The sequence below is a fragment of the Oculina patagonica genome, chromosome 6 (genome assembly GCF_052425735.1).
Source record: "Oculina patagonica isolate OP01 chromosome 6, crgOcupat, whole genome shotgun sequence".
In the NCBI taxonomy this organism is placed as follows: Eukaryota; Metazoa; Cnidaria; class Anthozoa; order Scleractinia; family Oculinidae; genus Oculina; species Oculina patagonica.
The window spans coordinates 27,746,554-27,765,873 of NC_135763.1; positions in this window are offsets into that span (position 1 = coordinate 27,746,554).

Sequence of the window (19,320 nt, forward strand, 5' to 3'; positions counted from 1 at the left end):
TTCTGGCCGCGTTAGAAGCCATAAAATATTTTACCTTGTCAGCCCCCGTCACAACGTCTCGAAAATTGAAAAATAGGCACTTTTCGTAACACTGTAAAATATTTCTTTCGCATCATCTAGCCGCAAATTTTATATCAACTTGCTCATAAACCTTTTTAGTTTTCCAAGAAAGTCACAATTTCCCTCTCAATTCTCCTGAAAAGGCAAAATGGAGCGTAATATGACCACTACTAATCGCCTTCGAGCGAAGACTGTAAATTGGCTTCGATTTAGAGGCTATTTTTTAAATTTTGGGACCAACCTAATACTTCTAGCCTATACAGCCGACTAGAGTAGTCGTTATTCTGCAAATATGTGCAAAATCCCATGTACGTTTTCAATATTTCAAAAGTTGTGACCGTTTTTATCAGCACATGTACCAGCATTTTCGATTTTTTCGCCTATATTGAAATCGAACTCTCTCAAGCAGATTTTGACACACATGCAGCCTACCTGCTTCTCATCTCGGTTTATGTCCAACGTTATACGGTTAACAATCCCCAGATTGCTAAATCCTATAATAACTCCAGCAAATTGGTAGGTATTGCCTTCAAAACTTGAGTACCACGGCATCTATCGAGTCCCTTGTTGGCGAGCGAAAGCCTGAATCCAAGGCTACATTTCGCACTAAATAGCCCATTGAACACCGTTTCAGAGCCGTTTTTCTTCAAGAATCAGTCAAAAGACACTCCGAGACTGGTATTCAGAGAACATAGCCGCGATTTGAGGTCTGTATTCCGAAGAAACATCACCATTTACAGCGTACATCTCGACAATATCGATACTGTGTGATGCTGCTTCCGCAGAGGTCCGCATAAATGGGGAGACCGCTGATCGCTTGTGCCAACAAGGCAATGTCACTATAATTTTTTTAAATCAAAATTTGGAAAGCATGCGCAATTTCGAGTTTTAAATAAATCAATCCTATACAAACAGGATGGGTCCTAAGCAAACCGAGGAGCAACTTTAGAATTTCGCAGAAGGTTAAAGAATACCTTACGGCACGGTTTACACTAGGAGAAAGAACTTGGCGAAAGGCGGACCCTTCCCCATAGGCGTACAGGCCGGGGGGGCAGGGAGGGGGGGGGGGGCTGCAGCCCCCTCAAATTTTGGGCAACTCAGATTTTTTGGGCAGCAAGAGAAATTTGGGCAAAGCCAGTTTTTAAAGAAGTTTTTTTTTTCGAAGAGATAGATATTTTCTATTTTAAGGGGATCATTTGTTGATATACATGTTTGTATTTTTTTTTACTGTTGGGCACTGTACTGCAAATATCTGTCACAGTTAAACACCTGATATAGAAAGCTTCTCTGCGTTACTAAATTTTATAAAATCGACGGAGACATTCTGGAAGCCGAGCCGAAAATGTGCGCGAGTTTTCGTCGTGTGCGCGGATATGGCTACATGTCTGTTTCAGAAATGCAAGAGAATGATCTATTTGATAAGTTTTCAGAGTTTCCTTACGTTCTTCATATCCGTGAGTGATACCTGCTACATCGTGTTCTGCAGAACGATCATTCAGTGCGTTGCGCTGATTGAAAACTTATCTCCGCAGCATGTGATGGGGCGACAACGTGTCAGTATGGCCAATTAAGTGTTTCTCGTCCCCGCCCGCTTCATTTTTTGGGGCCGCCTCTCTTTTTTATTTTTGGAAAAGTTAGAACGAACAAAAACCAACAATGTTTACTTTCACTTTGTACGGAGTAAGACATGGCTTTTGTCTGCGTTTAATACAAACTAAGGCCCAAAACTTTAAATCCTTGTTACACTAGGTCCGTACTGGATAGGTCAATTACCTTGCAGGATTTATTTTGGAAGTTCGCTTCTGGCCTGGAGAATTTGACGATGGAGGAAAAAAAATTAGTGTCAACAATAGGTGTTTAAAACGCTAGAGCGATTGACACTTAAATCAAGTTTACTACTTTTACATCAATATTCACATATTCGAACAACACAGGTATGGAATGCAACAAAATAATAAATAATTAAAAATTAAAAAAATGCGCCCGGCCGCTCTCTTTTTTTATAGAAATCGGAACGAGAAACATTTGTTTTTTTTTTTACTTGGCCTAAATTTTTACTTGCCATCGCACTTATTAGCATTTAATGGGCATGTTCCAACTCTGTAGTCAACAATGACATGGATTGTATGGTCTTCGGCCGTCGAAATGGTAGAGACAGCTATTTCTTTTAACGTGCTGTATGAGCTCATATGATAGATTCTTATATAAGAATTTTTCACTTCATTTGAAAGCCTATGTTAGTGCTTCGTATAAACCTCGTTTCTTCTCGACTGTTTCGTAAAAAGTTGGGTATGCAACTTGCGGGAAGGCAAGGACCAGGAGTATCAGGGTGTGGTCGGAATGTCACCCGATGACGAGGAAGATATCCAATGCCTCCAGGAAAATTCCGACAGACAAGTTCTGGTAGACGAGGTTAATAGAGAAATCAACGTCTCGCATCCCATCTGCTACGACACGTATGACCTCTGTGAACGTTACCACAGCAACACGCTTCAAAAATTCAATGTGGTCATGCTGAAAGCCATCTGTAGCCACTTTGAGATTCATGTAAAATCAAAAGAAAAAAAGCAACTTCTGATAGACAAGGGGACGGATATGATTCGTGAATGTAAATGTGCTTCTGACTAAACCATGTTAAACATCCCGTAAGAGTAACAGACAGTCGTTGAGTAGTCTTGGCTCCATGCCTTGACATAGCTGTGCTTTTATTACGTTAAGTCCTCTCATCCCTCTCATCAAAAGGCAGGCAGGCTAAGAATACTACATCCTATAAGTGGTTTTCACTGTCACGCCGCCAAAATAAAACCAAAACTATTAAGTAAAAAAAAATATATTACAGGTTGTAGAAAACTGCTATATAAACTACCGTTACTTGTCCAAGTCTCAGATCTGTACATTATTCTGTACTCTAGTTATCCGTCAAATTGTTTCACGCAAATTTGAAGAGCACAGACATGTGATCTGGCATTAAATTCTGCTACAAATCCGATCACCCTCACGAAAAAGTAAACATTCAAACTAAACTCTTCCCGCAAAACCTCAACGCTCAAGTGTTCAGGGTATTAAAAATGGCAAGATGAGGATTTTTTTAAGAAAACGTGACAGCCTTCTGGCGGCCATCTTAGGTCTTGTGTGGAGTGAACTCCGAAATTCCGTCCGCGGTTCGATCCCTGGCCAGGGTTGCTGTATTGTGTTCTTTAGCAAGTCATTTTCTCTCATAGCGCCTCTACCCACCCGGGTGTATAAATGGTTACCGGCGAAATAATTCTGGGGTGGGACTGCCATGGACTAGCGTTCCATCTAGGAGGGAGTAGAAAAATTCTTAGCCGCTTAATGCTATCGAAACCGGGATAAGCTGTGACAGTATGGGCCGTTTGGCTCGAGGCTTCGCTTTTAAAATATATTTATTTATAGGATTGATTTATTTAAAACTCGAAATTGCGCATGCTTTCATGCTTTCCAAATTTTGATTTAAAAAAATTATAGTGACATTGCCTTGTTGGCACAAGCGATCAGCGGTCTCCCCATTTATGCGGACCTCTGCGGAAGCAGCATCACATTATCGATATTGTCGAGATGTACGCTGTAAATGGTGATGTTTCTTCGGAATACAGACCTCAAATCGCGGCTATGTTCTCTGAATACCAGTCTCGGAGTATCTTTTGACTGATTCTTGAAGAAAAACGGCTCTGAAACGGTGTTCAATGGGCTATTTAGTGCAAAATGTAGCCTTGGATTCAGGCTTTCGCTCGCCAACAAGGGACTCGATAGATGCCGTGGTGCTCAAGTTTTGAAGGCAATACCTACCAATTTGCTGGAGTTATTATGGGATTTAGCAATCTGGGGATTGTTAACCGTCTAACGTTGGACATAAACCGAGATGAGAAGCAGGTAGGCTGCATGTGTGTCAAAATCTGCTCGAGAGAGTTCGATTTCAATATTGGCGAAAAAATCGAAAATGCTGGTACATGTGCTGATAAAAACGGTCACAACTTTTGAAATATTGAAAACGTACATGGGATTTTGCACATATTTGCAGATTAACGACTACTCTAGTCGGCTGTATAGGCTAGAAGTATTAGGTTGGTCCAAAAATTTAAAAAATAGCCTCTAAATCGAAGCCAATTTACAGTCTTCGCTCGAAGGCGATTAGTAGTGGTCATATTACGCACCATTTTGCCTTTTCAGGAGAATTGAGACGCAAATTGTGACTTTCTTGGAAAACTAGAAAGGTTTATGAGCAAGTTGATATAAAATTTGCGGCTAGATGATGCGAAAGAAATATTTTACAGTGTTACGAAAAGTGCCTATTTTTCAATTTTCGAGACGTTGTGACGGGGGCTGACAAGGTAAAATATTTTATGGCTTCTAACGCGGCCAGAATATCATTTCAAATCAAACCAAATCTGTTTTAGTTCTTACCTCGGTAAAGTCTTTCAGTTGACAGAGTTTCAGGCAAAATTATTTTTACGCGAAATTGTGTGGGTGTTTCTAAGAAAGACGCCCTCTTAAAATTCTAGCTGGTAAGTGATAAATAACCCCATATTCTAACTGAAAACTAACCATCCAGTAGTCCATCGAGGCCTTCTAGCTAAGCAGCTAAGAAGTGAAGATTGTTTCAGAGCTTAAAATAATTAATGCTGAGAGAGACACGTATAGTGGTAACAAGATATGAGGTACCTTAAGATGCTGCGAAGCTGGTAATGGAAAGAAGCTAGGGAATTTTTTTTCACCAAACTGTTTCACATTTGCTAAAGGGTTCTTTAATTAATAACCAGGTAACTCAGCCATTTTATACAGGACAGTGGTATTATTCGACATACATTTTTCTCTGTTAAAGAATGGCAGACACTGTGACAGAAGGCAAATAATTAAAAGAAACTAACAGATGCCTCATACATGTGACTTCTTAGAATTGCAATTGGCAGGAAACAGTAAAGTCAACATAATTTATTATCAATTTAGAGGCCTGATACATGTAACAAATGAAAACTGCTGCTTATTTCCTTTTCTGGTATCTTTACTTGCAACCAAAAAGTTTACTTTATCCCTTTACATGCCACGAAAATCATCAATGCATTTTAATCAGCCTTATTAATTCGTTTTTAAATAATCTCTATACATTGCCAGCCATCCTGCATAGATTTGGTGGCCATGTTGGATTAAAGGATCTGAACCTTAAAGCTTGTTTATCTTTTACTCTTTGTTTTCAGCAGTCAATAACAATAACTTCCAAATATTTTTTTTTTCAAGCTGTACAGTCTGCTAAAAGTCAATTTATATAGAGCAGTATTCACTGTTTGTGAAATGAGAGTAAATTTGAAATAAAATTCTTTTTCTGATCATGTGTTTCATACAAGTTACTGCAGGATGTTCATTCCAACCCACACCTCTTGACAGCCTAGCCCCATGCAGAGTTCAGTGATGTGCTGTATTCGGCAGGATATTGTTTTGGCGAATCTGTAAATTAATTCCAAAGTCTATGTGCCTTGTTAAAATATATCTGTAGGACAACACGTACAACAAACCATGTAAGTGTAAGCAATTTGTTATTTATCAGCATGGCATGCAACCAGGTTTCTTTTCGGCTGAGATGACTGCATGCATTTATTTGGGGGGGGGGGGGAGGAGGCATAGGACATGTACAGAAATCGACCTTAAGGTTACTATTGTTATATTAGTGGCTATTACATTTTAGCGATTTTAGTGAGTTTTGGGCGAAAATCGCTAAATTAAATACTTGCTAAAATTTGTCTTGGTCAAATTTCAAGTACCTCCCCGGTACCCCCTTCCCACCCTAATGGAACACAAAAATGGATACTGGTAACTTTGTTCTTTTAGGCAATGCAATTTATGTGCATTCAATGTCAAGATAAGGTAGTTTTTTTCTTTTACTGAAAATTTATTTTGAATTCATCTTAGCCACATGTTCATCACCGGCCAGTATAAGCTGGTTTACACGATATTACTAGTTTTTGAAGTTTTTGGAAAATCCCTATATTAAATAGTCGCTAAATCTTGCTCAGAAAAAAATCGCTAAAATTAATAGCCGCTAACAATAGTACTCTCACCCTTTGAATTAATGTTAAATTTCTTTGAATGTCTACCCCCATAGCACTCAGTGGATGTTGACAAAGCAAACAATTACCTGAGTGCAATGACACACCCCTGGAGAACTACAATTACCACAGTTGAACTAATATGTCCCTTTTTTGACAGACCATGTGTATGAAGAGAAAATAATTGTAAGGAACTGATGCATAATACTGTGTTTACAAATGTAGTTTTGCCTTCAAAAGCAGAGCAAATTTATCATTCACATAAGGCTTGCTACCTAATGAGCTACGAATGCCAGAGGAAATTTTGATTTAAGTTTAAGTCACGAGATAGATGTACTTGGGAACTTCGTTAACGAGAGTGTGACAACGAATATAAAATATTACTAGATACAAAAACTTGACGAACGTGCAAATGAATGATCGACCGAAAGACAATGCAAGCCAACTATAGATATCTCTAATTGTTTCGAAACGCATCAGTTTAATCTTGCTGAGTGAGACTAATTTGTAGCGGAAAATACAGCCTTATTTAGGGTGATTTATTACTTACCAACTATTTGATTGCATTTCAATGAAAGATAATTTCATATCCGCGGACCGGCTTTCACAATAAGCTATTGATCGGCGTGCAAGTTTCTTGCTTCCTTGGCCATCCTTTCCGTTGCATTGTGTGTAAATGTAGATTCGAGCAGTAGCCTCACTAGAAAAATTCCTTCCAGAAAGGAAAAAATATTCGTATTCTCCTGATGTACATCCACAAGTTCGCATTACAACTCGTGAAACCAGCCCTTGTCCACGTTCATCCGCCATTTTGAACTTAATTTAAACTTAATATAAAATTGCCAGGCTACCAAGGGAGTTTACACAAATTTAATTGAATTTCTCCAGCAGACCGCAATAAGTCGTTCATTGCATTCACGACTTAAAAATGGATAATCGATGAAGAAGTCGATGGAAAAATGGCGTTGTAGTGTGGGCCAAATAGAGGTGAAGATTTTTTAAGAAATTCTTTACGCGAATGTCTCCACGACATCAGTAATCACCTCCCTATGTGTCACTTGTCATGCTTTTCTGAAATTTGAGGACGAACACCAGACGAGAGGACGGCTGACATTTCTATCTATTATCACGCGAGAATGTTATTGAGATAAGCCTGATACTCGCCCGGGTGGTCTGTTTGTTCTCGAAGGGAGTATGGAAAAGCAGGTAGATAATATCCGATATACACATAATCAGTCCCGTTGGGAGGGGGGGGGGGGGGTGGCGGTACGACGGGTGCGTCCGCACCACCACCCCCCCCCTCATTTTGTGGTTCTAGGTTAATTTCAAAGATACATTCTACCTAATGTCCTTCATTGTCGAACCGTTCGAAGTGCTATTAATATTCTCAGGTGTTACCTAAAAGAGAGGAGACTGGTTACTTGCTAGGCTCGGAATAAGGTACTCTGTATTGAAATGTAGTTTCTCGAAGAATCCGTAATAAAATGGGCCGAAGAGAACAAAACGAGAAAAAGAGAAAGGAGCAAGATCATGTCAATCCATGGACAATTTTGTCCGTAAAATTCCAGGCACGGAAGAAAGTGATTTTGCTGGGAGCTGTATGTTTTTAAAAATATATCCGTTTTGAATTTAAAAATGTATCAGAATTATTGTCGTTGCTACGTTAAGTTTTACCTGCCTTGTTTCCTAATGAACTGTCTCCAAAACGCGCGACTTGTCTAAGATAACCCATTTTTTTAAATTTTCCGGGGGCGGATACCCCCAACCCTCCTATGTTCTCGCGCAGGAGGCGCTAATGCGCACCTCCGCATGCAAAGTGCTGGATACGGGCCTGACATTGATTTAGGTATACCGTACTGATTCGATTTAGCGCCCTCCGTCCAATAACCCAATTGCCCCATTCTGAATGTGTTTTTGTCAAAAAATGCCCCTATTCTAATGTCATAACAGCACCTTCAGAGTACGTATCAAACGTGTTTCATCTTCCTTTAAAAGCTGACATACGCAATAACGCATTACAAAAAATGTCACTGAACATTACAGTTTCATGTAATTGTTAGTTATCTTAATTATGAACATTCTGTTGCTTCTCAAAAATTAATTAAGCGCCTTGTCTCGAATAAGCGCCCTCCCTTGAGTTGCCAAAAGTAAAAAAGCGCCGGGCGTTAAATCGAAACATTAAAGTTGCTCTAAATGAGACAATTTCCGCTAAAAGATTCGGAGTATTGTCTGGAACTCCCAAAGCGAGGACAAAAACCCGAAATCTACACCCCTAGCGAGACGACAATCATCCCCGCCCCTTTTTTATGCGAGTCCCCCTGGTATGGACGCTCCCTAATCTGCTTTTGTAGACACTGAAACACAACAAACTTATGTGACTTAGACCATAAGCTTACGAAAATGACGTTCACCCTGATAAAGTATTACATATATATTTACACCCAAAATGTGCATGTGTTATATCATTTCAAATAAAACGAGGTCTTATTCAAAACACTGCTGAACAAATGCACTAACGTTCTTCTAAATCCTTCTTCCTGTTCTTTGATTAAATGAAATGCCAAAGACCTTTAGCATAGCTTTTAACACCTGCACATTAAACTGCACTTATGGTATTCGCAAAGATCAAACACGTCGTAGCAAATCAGATGGCAAACGGACCAATCTCTTCAATTATGCTGTTAATAACTTGTTGCCTCCTGTTTTCCTCTTCTTCAGCAAGAATGTACTGAAGTTCTGTAGGGTCATTTGGTTGCTCTCCTTTCCTTTTCGCGGTTGTTAGATGGGAATAATAGGCCTTACTGAGCCACTCCTCTCTAGAAAAGCGACGGTTATTCTCTTCATCTCGGGCGTTTTTCGTGTCTCTAAAAGACCTGATTGGGGTCCGTCTTCACCAGTTTTTTCACCAAGTTCAAACTTTGCATTCAATTATGCCTTAACCTTGAAGAATAACGGGTCGCAGCACATGGTTTTGAAAGAGCCCATCCTTGGCTCAAATCTGAAGGCGGCGGGTTGCTATTTCTACCACGCGTTGAGCCATCTGATTGCACTGAATCAACAGTAGAAAAACGCTCGGCCTATTCTCTCCTTATGCCGTTGTATTAGTTTTCGGTCATGGACTTATTTCCGTAACATGCAATTAATTCCGATGTTAGCTATTAAAGAAAGATGATCTATTTAAAGGCGCTGTAATGATCTTAGAATGCGGGGTGGGGGGAGGGGGGGAGGGGGCGGTTATTGGAAGGATAACGCTAAATCAAACCATTACGGTAAACCTACATTAATGTGTTTATCGGACACCATCTTCCTGCTTTCCCATACTCCCTTCTAGAACAAACAGGCCACCCGGGGCGCGAATAAAGTGACAATAGTTTGAAATGTCAGCCGTCCTCTCGTCTGGTACTCGTCCTCACATTTCAGAAAAGTGTGACAAGTGACACATAGGAAGATGATTACTGATGTCGTGGAGACATTCACGTATAGAATTTTAAAAATAAAACATCTTTTTCACCTCTATCTTGGCCCACACTGTAACGCCATTTTTTCCTCGATTACTTCATCGATTATCCATTTTTTCCATTGATAATTTTGCTCAGCACAATTTGCTGTTGCAGTCAGCGGCAGTACTTTGAAACCAACATGGCGGCTGAATTTTAAAACAAGACGATTTTCTTTCTTCCTTTTGATGCTGCTGTTGTATTCGTCAACCAGAAGAATGTTGTGACCATTACCTTCACTCGTTCCACGGACCACTTCGGAAACAGACAGTATTTATGCGGAGTATGGCAGCAATCCAAGCGAGAGGAATTCGAACTATGCCGGACATAACAAAAAGCGTGGCCGAAAAGTGGGAATAATCTCAAAAGTAATGCCATGGAAATGATTCCGTAAAAGAAGAGCGATGGCAGTTTTAAGGTTAGACTTAAAATATTCTCCTTTTTATGATAACAGGCTATTTACGTTTGTGGATAAGTCAGCCGAAGTCGAAATTGATCAAATTTGGAATTGTGCTAGTGACATTTGAGTTCGGCTGTTTACCAGATTTCTAGAACTTTACTCCGTCTATATCTCTTCAAATTCTGGGGTGCCACTAAATAATATTTCATGGTTTTTAAAAACTATCTTTGTACCTTTCAGAAAAATAGAAAACTTTCTCGTAGTAAGTCAGAATTTTTAAAAATTTTGATTTCACTACGGCCCTTCGTCCGCTACTCGCAAATGGCGTGGACATTGTCTTGTCTAAAAGACTATCATTTTAAAAATTTGCAATGATTTGATTTTGTTTTACCACTTGTATCAAGTACTATGAATCCGTGTACCTTAGTGCCAACCGATTTTCAATTACGTAGGAAAATAAAATTCAAATGTATTTTCGTTTTTCGTTTTTCTTCCGAGCTGTAAAAATGGAATTTAAGTCCTATTTTCAAAATCCGTTTTTTTTTTCTCCATGAAAAACGACATCCGACTTTCCTTTTCGCTTTTCAATTTTCTTTGCCTGGAGGAAAACGGAATTCGAATTCACTTCATGCTTTTCGTTTTTCGTTTTTTTTAGCTCTTAAAAAAACGGATTTGAATTTTCGTTTTTTGTTTTTTGTTTTCTTATGTAATTTGGAAAACAATCTTTTCAAATTTGTTCTTCGTTTTTCCTTTTCGGCCAAACGCATTGAAACTGACAATTTTTGTTTTGGCGGTGCTGTTCCAAACTTTCATAAATACTAATGTGGGCTTAACTACAATTTACTTCCTCTTATGACAGTTTACCTTTTTGTGTTGCAAAAATTTTCTGTGCGCCGTGAACAGCTTCGTCGCTTTGTTTTCGCTTTGTTATACCCATACAAGTATTCATGACTGTTATTCTAAATTTGGAACACAATCTTTCCTTTGTTACGGCGGCTCGAACTGCGATGTCGAGCACTCCATCCGCGACCGGCATTCTTTTTTCTGATTCCTCGGTGATTAGTGACAAGCTCTTCAAAAGTATGTTTCTGTTCGATAAGAAACCGGCGGACAAAGTCTTCATCAAGAACAGCTTCTAACGCCGACATTTTGTTTCTTAAATATTCCCGCCAAAACAAAGATTGTCAGTTTCAATGCTTTCGGCCGAAAAGGAAAAACGAAAAACGAATATTAAATAAATCCAGTTTGTTTTCCAAATTTCATCCGAAAACTAGAAAAGAAACGGAAAATTCAAATCCGTTTTTTTTAGATATAGAGAAACGAAAAACAAAAATCATAAAGTAAATTCGAATTTCGTATTCCTCCATGTATAAAGGAACATTTAAAAACGAAAATCAAAGTCGGATGTCATTTTTCATGGGTTAAAAAATAAACGGATTTTGAAAATAGGACTTCCATTTTCCATTTTTACAGCGCGGAAGTAAAACGAAAATACATTTGAATTTTATTTTCCTACGTAATTAAAAATCGGTTGGCACTAAGGTACACGGATTGTTTTCTTCTACCTTATATCAACCTTGTTTGGTGGAGAAATTTTGAAGGAAATCGAATATTTCATCCAAATTGAGTCGCGGACTATCACTTAAAACGAAGATTCGTCGAAATATCGCCTGACTATGCAAAGAGAGACGAAAATTTGCTGCGGCGAAAATTCACACAACCGAAATTTCTCGACGATACAAAAAGTAAGTGATCCTTATCAAATCCTCGGCTGTTTTACGTTTATCTCGCAGGATTTTTTTAATGGAATGTATGGATTGATAGTTAATGGCATGGAAGGTGTTATAATGTTTCAAACTGTCGCTGGTGAAGTTTTTTTTTCTTATTACTACTTTTTGAAACTTTGTTATTGTTGATTACTTGTAACAAGACCACCGACACAGGAGTACGAAAAGCTATGTTTTTCTTTCAATCATTTTTTTCAATTACCTTCCGTTTTCGGGATGGACGCGTACGTAGTTAAAGCTGCAAAAGAGATAAAATACGTATAAAGATTAGTATCATTGCCGATATCTCACTCATATTCTAACCAAATAGCAGGCTATGATAAGGTATGTTTATCCCCGGGAGATAAAATACCTGTAAATATCAGTATTTATTGCAAATTACAACATTTTGCTAACTGATTTTTAACTAGTATTCCGACGAAAGGAATAGCAGGTTATGATGACGTATGTTTCTGTTCAGGATGTTTTGTGCATTTCGGGCATCGATAATTTAAGCCTCAAAATCTCGAGTATTAAACGCGTTCCAAACTAAAATGTGGCGTTCCAATTTAGAAAAATTCCGCTCAAAGTTACCATAACCTGCTGAAATAATTTGTTATTCCGAACAATATGGCCTTATTGCACTGAGGAAAATTGCCATTCCGTCAAGTACAGGGTTTTAAGACATAACTTTTTCCCTATTCCGACAAATTGCCACGTTACCTTTTGTACCTCTCAAGACCTCAATAACTTCTTGAGAATTTTTGACACCCCTCAAGAGCTCACTAAAAAATTTCAGAAATTCTGAAAAATACTTAGGCCTTCAAAATTTTTGACTCTCCTCAAGAGCTCACTAAAAATTCAGAAATTCTGAATTTTTGACTCCTCAAGAACTCACCAAAAAAATCAGAAATTCTGAAAAAGACTTAAACTTTCAGAATGTTTGACACTCCTCAAAAGCTCACTGAAAAATTTAGAATTTCTGAAAAAATTTTAAGCTTTCAGAATTTTTAACACTCCTGAAGACCTCACTAAAAAATTCAGAAATTCTGAAAAAAACTTTAGCTTTCAGAATTTGTAACACTCCTCAATAACTCACTAAAAAATTCATACATTCTGTTACAGAATTTCTGACACCCTTGAGGACCTCAAAAAAGTTTCAAAAATTCTGATGCCCCCAAAATTAAATTTAAATTTTGTGAAGCCAGGAGGAGATCTAAAGATAAATAATATTCACCTCAACCCAACCCTTCAAATAAAAGAACAGGCTTGTAGAAGTCGAATAACCCATTGTAAGCAATGATTTCTATAGGCACATAAATAATATTTCAAAAGTTTTTATTTTTGCTGCACACATTTAAACAAAATGCCACCTATATTGTACATTTTGTCTATGGACAGGCTTCCTAATAAGGTACTGTAAAATTCTGGTTGTAAGCCCTGGGCATACTCAATTCGTAAGGAGTCTTGGGTGGGCTTACAAATTGCGAGGCTTATGGTTTCTGGTTGATTAGGTGAAATAAAAAATATAGGTTTTTGTAACATTTCAAATGATCCACGACAAAGTTCATGAGTTATGTTTTGAAGTCATAAAGTGAAAATAAAGCAACATTTAGCTCTGTTCAGCACTGTCACTGGGGGCTTGTATCCTTAGTCTTATAGCCGGATTTATTCTTTCCTTTCTGGAAGTTCCAGGTTGGGTCTATAACAAGGAAGCTTTTAAGCAAAGGGGCTTATTTGTATCCTTAGTCTTATAGCCGGATTTATTCTTTCCTTTCTGGAAGTTCCAGGTTGGGTCTATATCAAGGAAGCTTTTAGGCAAAGGGGCTTATAACCAGAATTCTTCAGTATAGGACAAATAATCTTTCCCCCGAGACCATGTTCAGCTCTATTCCTTCACCCTTTTGGCCTATACATGTACACAATTTTATTTCTACAAGGAAGCCTGCAAACAGGCTGTTTTAGTGCTGGAGAATTGCATGTATTGTAACCTAGTGTCCTAGCTACAGGTAATAATATTACTATGTAAACTGTGAAATGCATGTAAAATGTACTGGTAAATAAACCCAAAAGATGAACAGACATTACCTCACAAAACTCCCTGACTATCCCTAATAAATAATGTTTCCTTGACCAAATATAGGTATAAAACCATTTTTCGAGTTGCAACATGCACTGATATTACTGTAATCTTGGACATCAGCCTTTCATAAGAGGGCACATTTTTCTTCAAACTTCACTTAGAAAAGATTGTTTGCTTCACAAAACAAATGTCACTGCATATTTTAACATCAAATGGAGTTTGTTTATCTACAGTTTGTACATGACCTGTATAACATGTATGAAAATATTCATTCAAATGGGGGATCACTTTTTATTACCATGAATTTTATTGCCAAATTTCATCAAAGAAATGTGAATGGCAGATTCCAAATTCAAAATTTCATGCTGAGCTTCCACAATCTACTATTGTTCTCTCTGGCTTAGAATTTCTAAAAGTCCATTCCCTGCTCCTCAACCAAAAAAGAAAATCCTAGGAATACAGTAAAAAACTGTGAGTAAGAACCTAGTTTTTTCCAGGTTAGCCTAAACAGGTTCTTACATAAATGGTAGTGAACACAAATTTAAGCTATTTAGGTTCTAGCAGGTTAAATTTCATTGTTGCTTATAGAATATTAATTTAAGGGTGATATTCCTCCTATTATTTGTGTATTAAATTTTCATATCTGACAAGTGTTTCTGTAAAAATGAAGCACTAATCATTCACAACATGACATTATATACATGTACAGTAAAGCCTTGTCCTACCTTAACTTATTTTTCCCAAAAGCAAACATTTTAATCAACTTTAGAAAGTAAGAACCTGTTTTCAAATTTTAGGTTTTTACTTGCAGGTTTTTACATATCTTGGAATGATCCAGAATCCCCAAGTGCTTTGTAAAAATAGTATGGAATCACTGACTAGAGACAAACTCAGAATTTTTATAGGAAGGCTTTGTACACTCTAGGCATACTCACAGATATTGAAATGCAGACTTGTTAGAAAGTTTTTTTTACAAGTCATATATTACGAGAATAACACTGTCACAAATGCCCCAGGTTCAATTCTAACATGCCTAAACTGATACCTTTGATTGGCATACATGTATGAATTTATAGTTGTTTAAAATCAGACTTAGCTCCTTGCTGTTTTCTGAATAGATGCAAAACTGCTGCAGTAATATAAAACTGTTGCTTGTACTTTTTCTGTGTTTTCTTGTGTTACTTTAACCTGAAAAAATATAAAAAGCAAATGAATTCCACATTTACATGTAGCTTTAGGTAATTAACATGTAGTATTAAAGAATTATTAGGGCCTGTTTGCATCGAAGTCGCGTGCCAGGCTAAAAGAGCTACTATACATGTAGGCGAGCCAACTTTTCATAAGTTTCTGTAAAAAATCCATTGAAGCATTTACATGCTAGACAGGAAACCCACCTAACGCCTTACCGGGGCACTCGGCCTGCTTGCCCAGGGCACCCTTTTATGCGGGATAGCCTTTTGCCATGTAAACCGTTATGCCTGGGCTATCACGGCTTGCTGGGGATAAGTCTTTGCATGTGTTCTAAAATTAAATTAATTTTGAAGTTTACGGCATAAAATGTATAAATTCTTGACCAAAACAGTGCTCTTTAACCGAAATTACATCAAATTCTTTTTAATATCTGTAGGCTGGTAAATATTTCTTTCGGCAACAGCTTATTATTAAATCAAAATTCGAAATTTTTGTAGGAATAATATCCTACATGTACTGTAATTCAAAAACCATAAGGCGCGAGTAGAACTGAAGGGCTGTGAATTTTGTATGTAAAGGGGGGCTATGTTTCATCCCTTCTAGCCGGGTAACTCTGTTAGCCAGGGCACCCTCCCTCCATGAAAACAGGCCCTAATCGTTCCTACACATGTAAATGAAGAGGCGGGGTATAGCAAAGATATCGTTGTCATCACCTACATGTATTACCGGCAAGCAATTATTGGATGAGGTTGACATGATATCGTGAATTATCAAAACCGAGATCTGTGTTAATTCATGATATCATGTGAAAACCGAATTTAATAATTGTTTTATTGTACGTTTTAAAACAATTTGCAAACGAAGACTTTTATCTGATGCAAAATGGCTTTAATTCAAAATAAGCACTAACATAATGTGGTTCCTCCAGGTTCTTCTCCCTCAAATAACCATTCAGATTTTTTACACTTGTTTTTGCTGTTTTTTTAGTGTTTTTAGAATCTTTGTTCTCGATCAAAACTTTCAATTCCTCATTGGAAATGAAGGCGATTCGCTCAGTCATACTTTCAAAAGTTTGACAGCGCTAACATTGCAGGGATGAGGGGCTTGGAAACTACATGTGAGCGGACTTGGAACACAACATAATAACCCAATATCTGCTGCAGATATTGGGTTATCATGTCAAGTTCACATGCTACTGTATATTGTCTGATTGCTCTCGACCAATCACATGTTTCAAAGTAATTCTAATGTATAATAATGTTATTTATGTGCCAACAAGAAAAATATTGACTAGCGAAACAAAGAGTTCTTTTGTTCAACTTGTTGGACATTTAAAAAACAAAGACAATGTCTGTAAACAGATATCTTCCCTATTCTGCAATCGCTCCTCGGGAAAAGTGCTTATTGAGTTATACCTCGTTCTCAAAGCGTTCCGACGCATGTAAATGAAGTGATGGGGTATTTTCAAATTTCTGCAATCGTTTCGACTATTTGTGCGACAAAATGGCGGATAATACAATGGTCGAATATTTGAGCAATGTAGTTTGTGTGAATGAAGTGATTGCCTCTGCCGCCAGTTACGTGAAAGACTAAACCTAAGCTTAAAGCTCTGGTTGGTTTTAAGAAGATGTACATATAAAAGCTTTACTCACCAAAACACGTTTGTAAACGACCAAGACTGACATGGTGTTCTACTGACACTTCAAAGCACAAGGACTTTGATCGGCTCCAAGAATCCCAAGCTTCTGTTCACTATTTCCATTTCACACAAGATTTATAAAGCATTATCTGTTATCCTAAACGTGATTAATACTATAAGAAACGCTTTACAGTTTTGTAAACAAACCGTGTTGAACGAGCAGCAGAATAATTCAAATCGAGCGGGCGAAAACGAAACGACTCAACGAATTCGATAGTCACGTGGGAGGATTAGAGTACCATGATTGGTTAAGCCAGAGAAATCCGCTAGAGAATTCAACTGCAGACTCAAGAATGACCGTTTTTGTCTCGTGTCGTATGACGTTGTCATAACGACACGAGATAATTCTACAGGGGGGAAAGGTGCATTCCATGCGTGTTTGCTTTCTGAGGCCGCCGAATTTTCCCGCCATGTCAATATTTTTCCCGCCATGTCAACATTTGCTTTGTGAGGCCGCGGAATTTTCCCGCCATGTCAACATTTCCTTATTGATCTGAGGCCGCCGGAATTTCATATCAAAGAACTAATGTTTCTTTACAAAGGTCGCAACTAACGCGCTGGTTTATTAAACAGTAGGTTAGGAGTATTTATTGTAAAGGGCTTGTAAAAATACAAGCACGCTAAAAAGAAATGATGTTTTTTTTTCTGAACTTGCAGCAAACGAGCAAATTTTTAGTGGTCCAACAGGCAATAAAAATGGAAATAAGGCCCTTTTTAGCTGGCAACAGTGCCTATCCGCTAACGAACTGACTAGTGAAACCCTAACAGGACAGAGGACGCCTGACTCAGAAGCAGAAAAAGTTTAAAACCTAAAGTTCGGTGCGCTACGATCTGTAGTGGAACGAGCATTTGGCATGTTGAAAGTTCGTTGGAGAATTGAAAAAGGTTGAACAAAAAACGAACATCCTAAAAAAAAGACTATGATTGCGACGTGACTTTTGCACAAGATGTGTTTTGAAAGGGGTGACCTTTGTGGCACGAATAACAACAATTTAATAACAGAAGATAAACGATTAGATAAAGACAATTATTTTGATGTCAAATCTTTAAAAATGACAACTGTGGCGTTTGTTTCAGTCCATTTGCCGGCTCTGGGCGTCACGGAACATTTCAGCCGACCGTTCAAATCTTGCGTTGTGCTGTTCCATACTTTTTTCCCACATTTGAATAAAAGAACTCTGCCAGTCTGGAGTCGTACTTTTTTGCCTTTCTTTTCTCAGGCGGTTCTTATTCATCGAGAGAAACATTTACATTTTCGATTTGCAAAGCCTCGTTTACACTCGGCTCTGAAATAAAGGTAGAACTCAATGTATGACCGAAAGAGGTAAATTATATTTAATGAGTTTTCTTAGGATTGAAGAGCAGAAATTTCGTAAATCTAAAGCGTAAAACATACATTGTTTTGTATTTTTTTGACCCGAAGATTGACCTGAGTCAAGTGGCACTACATGTAGCTTCATATATCCTGCTGTGAATTCCACGCTACAATGAACACAACTTTTATAGACGACAACAACAGCCTTTTCAGTGCATGAATGAAGCTCTTAAGAGGAATACACGTACATGTGACGCATTTTTTTCCTTTAAATTAGCTGTACGCTTTTCAATTTTGGATATATTTGAGCTGCAGCCAGCAGTTATCAAAAAAAAATACAGACACGTTTTACGTTCTTTAAATAACATTCTAACCTTTGCGACAAGATTGTAATGAAAATCAATGAAAATCAATTGTAACTCAAGCAGAAAACACGTAGAAGAAGAATGAAATACACCAGGCTATTACAAACGCATAATACAAAATACTAACCGAAAGACAGAAATTATATTGTTGAGTTTTAGAACGGATCTGAAAAGCAGAAGTGTCCGATCAACAAGTCAGTAGATGGACCTGCCTGTAGAGTTTCCATTGTTGTGCATATAACGCTGCTGTATACTGCAACTTAAATTGAGCGAGAAAAGCAGTTTTTAACTTTTCTTAATGGATGAATGAAGCTCTAAAATCTCTTTGGAGTGTCTTGTCTTGTGGACGCTTGTAAAGTTTTAATTAGTGCAATTGTAAGATGTATCAGAATAACAGCTTTCCTTTGCCAATGGCAATTTAAAGAATAGCGTGCTTTCATTTGATATCTATTATTTTATCTTGTGAGTTTTGGAAAGTAGTTGAAAATCATTTCTGCTTACCAAGCGTAGGAAAATGGTGCAGGTTTCAACAGGATATTTACTGCTCCAACTGTATTTATAGAGATTACCGTCGTGGAATATAGCAGATATAGCTTTCATATCTACGTAACTAGTATACCTAATGGTAAAAATGTCGCCGAAAGGGAGGACGATGTAAATATCAGTTGTTCGATCTGTAAGCATTGTTCTTATCCTTGTGTAGACAACAGTTTTTAAATTTAGCCGCGGGAATAGATTGTATCGGGGTTAAAGAGGGATTGTAATCTAAGCAATTAGTTGGCGGTTCGGGATTGAATGTCAAAGTTAATCTTGCACACATAGCACATGTTGTTTGAACAAAAGGTTTGAATCGTTAGTCGATTGAATACCCAGCCATTTAAAAGT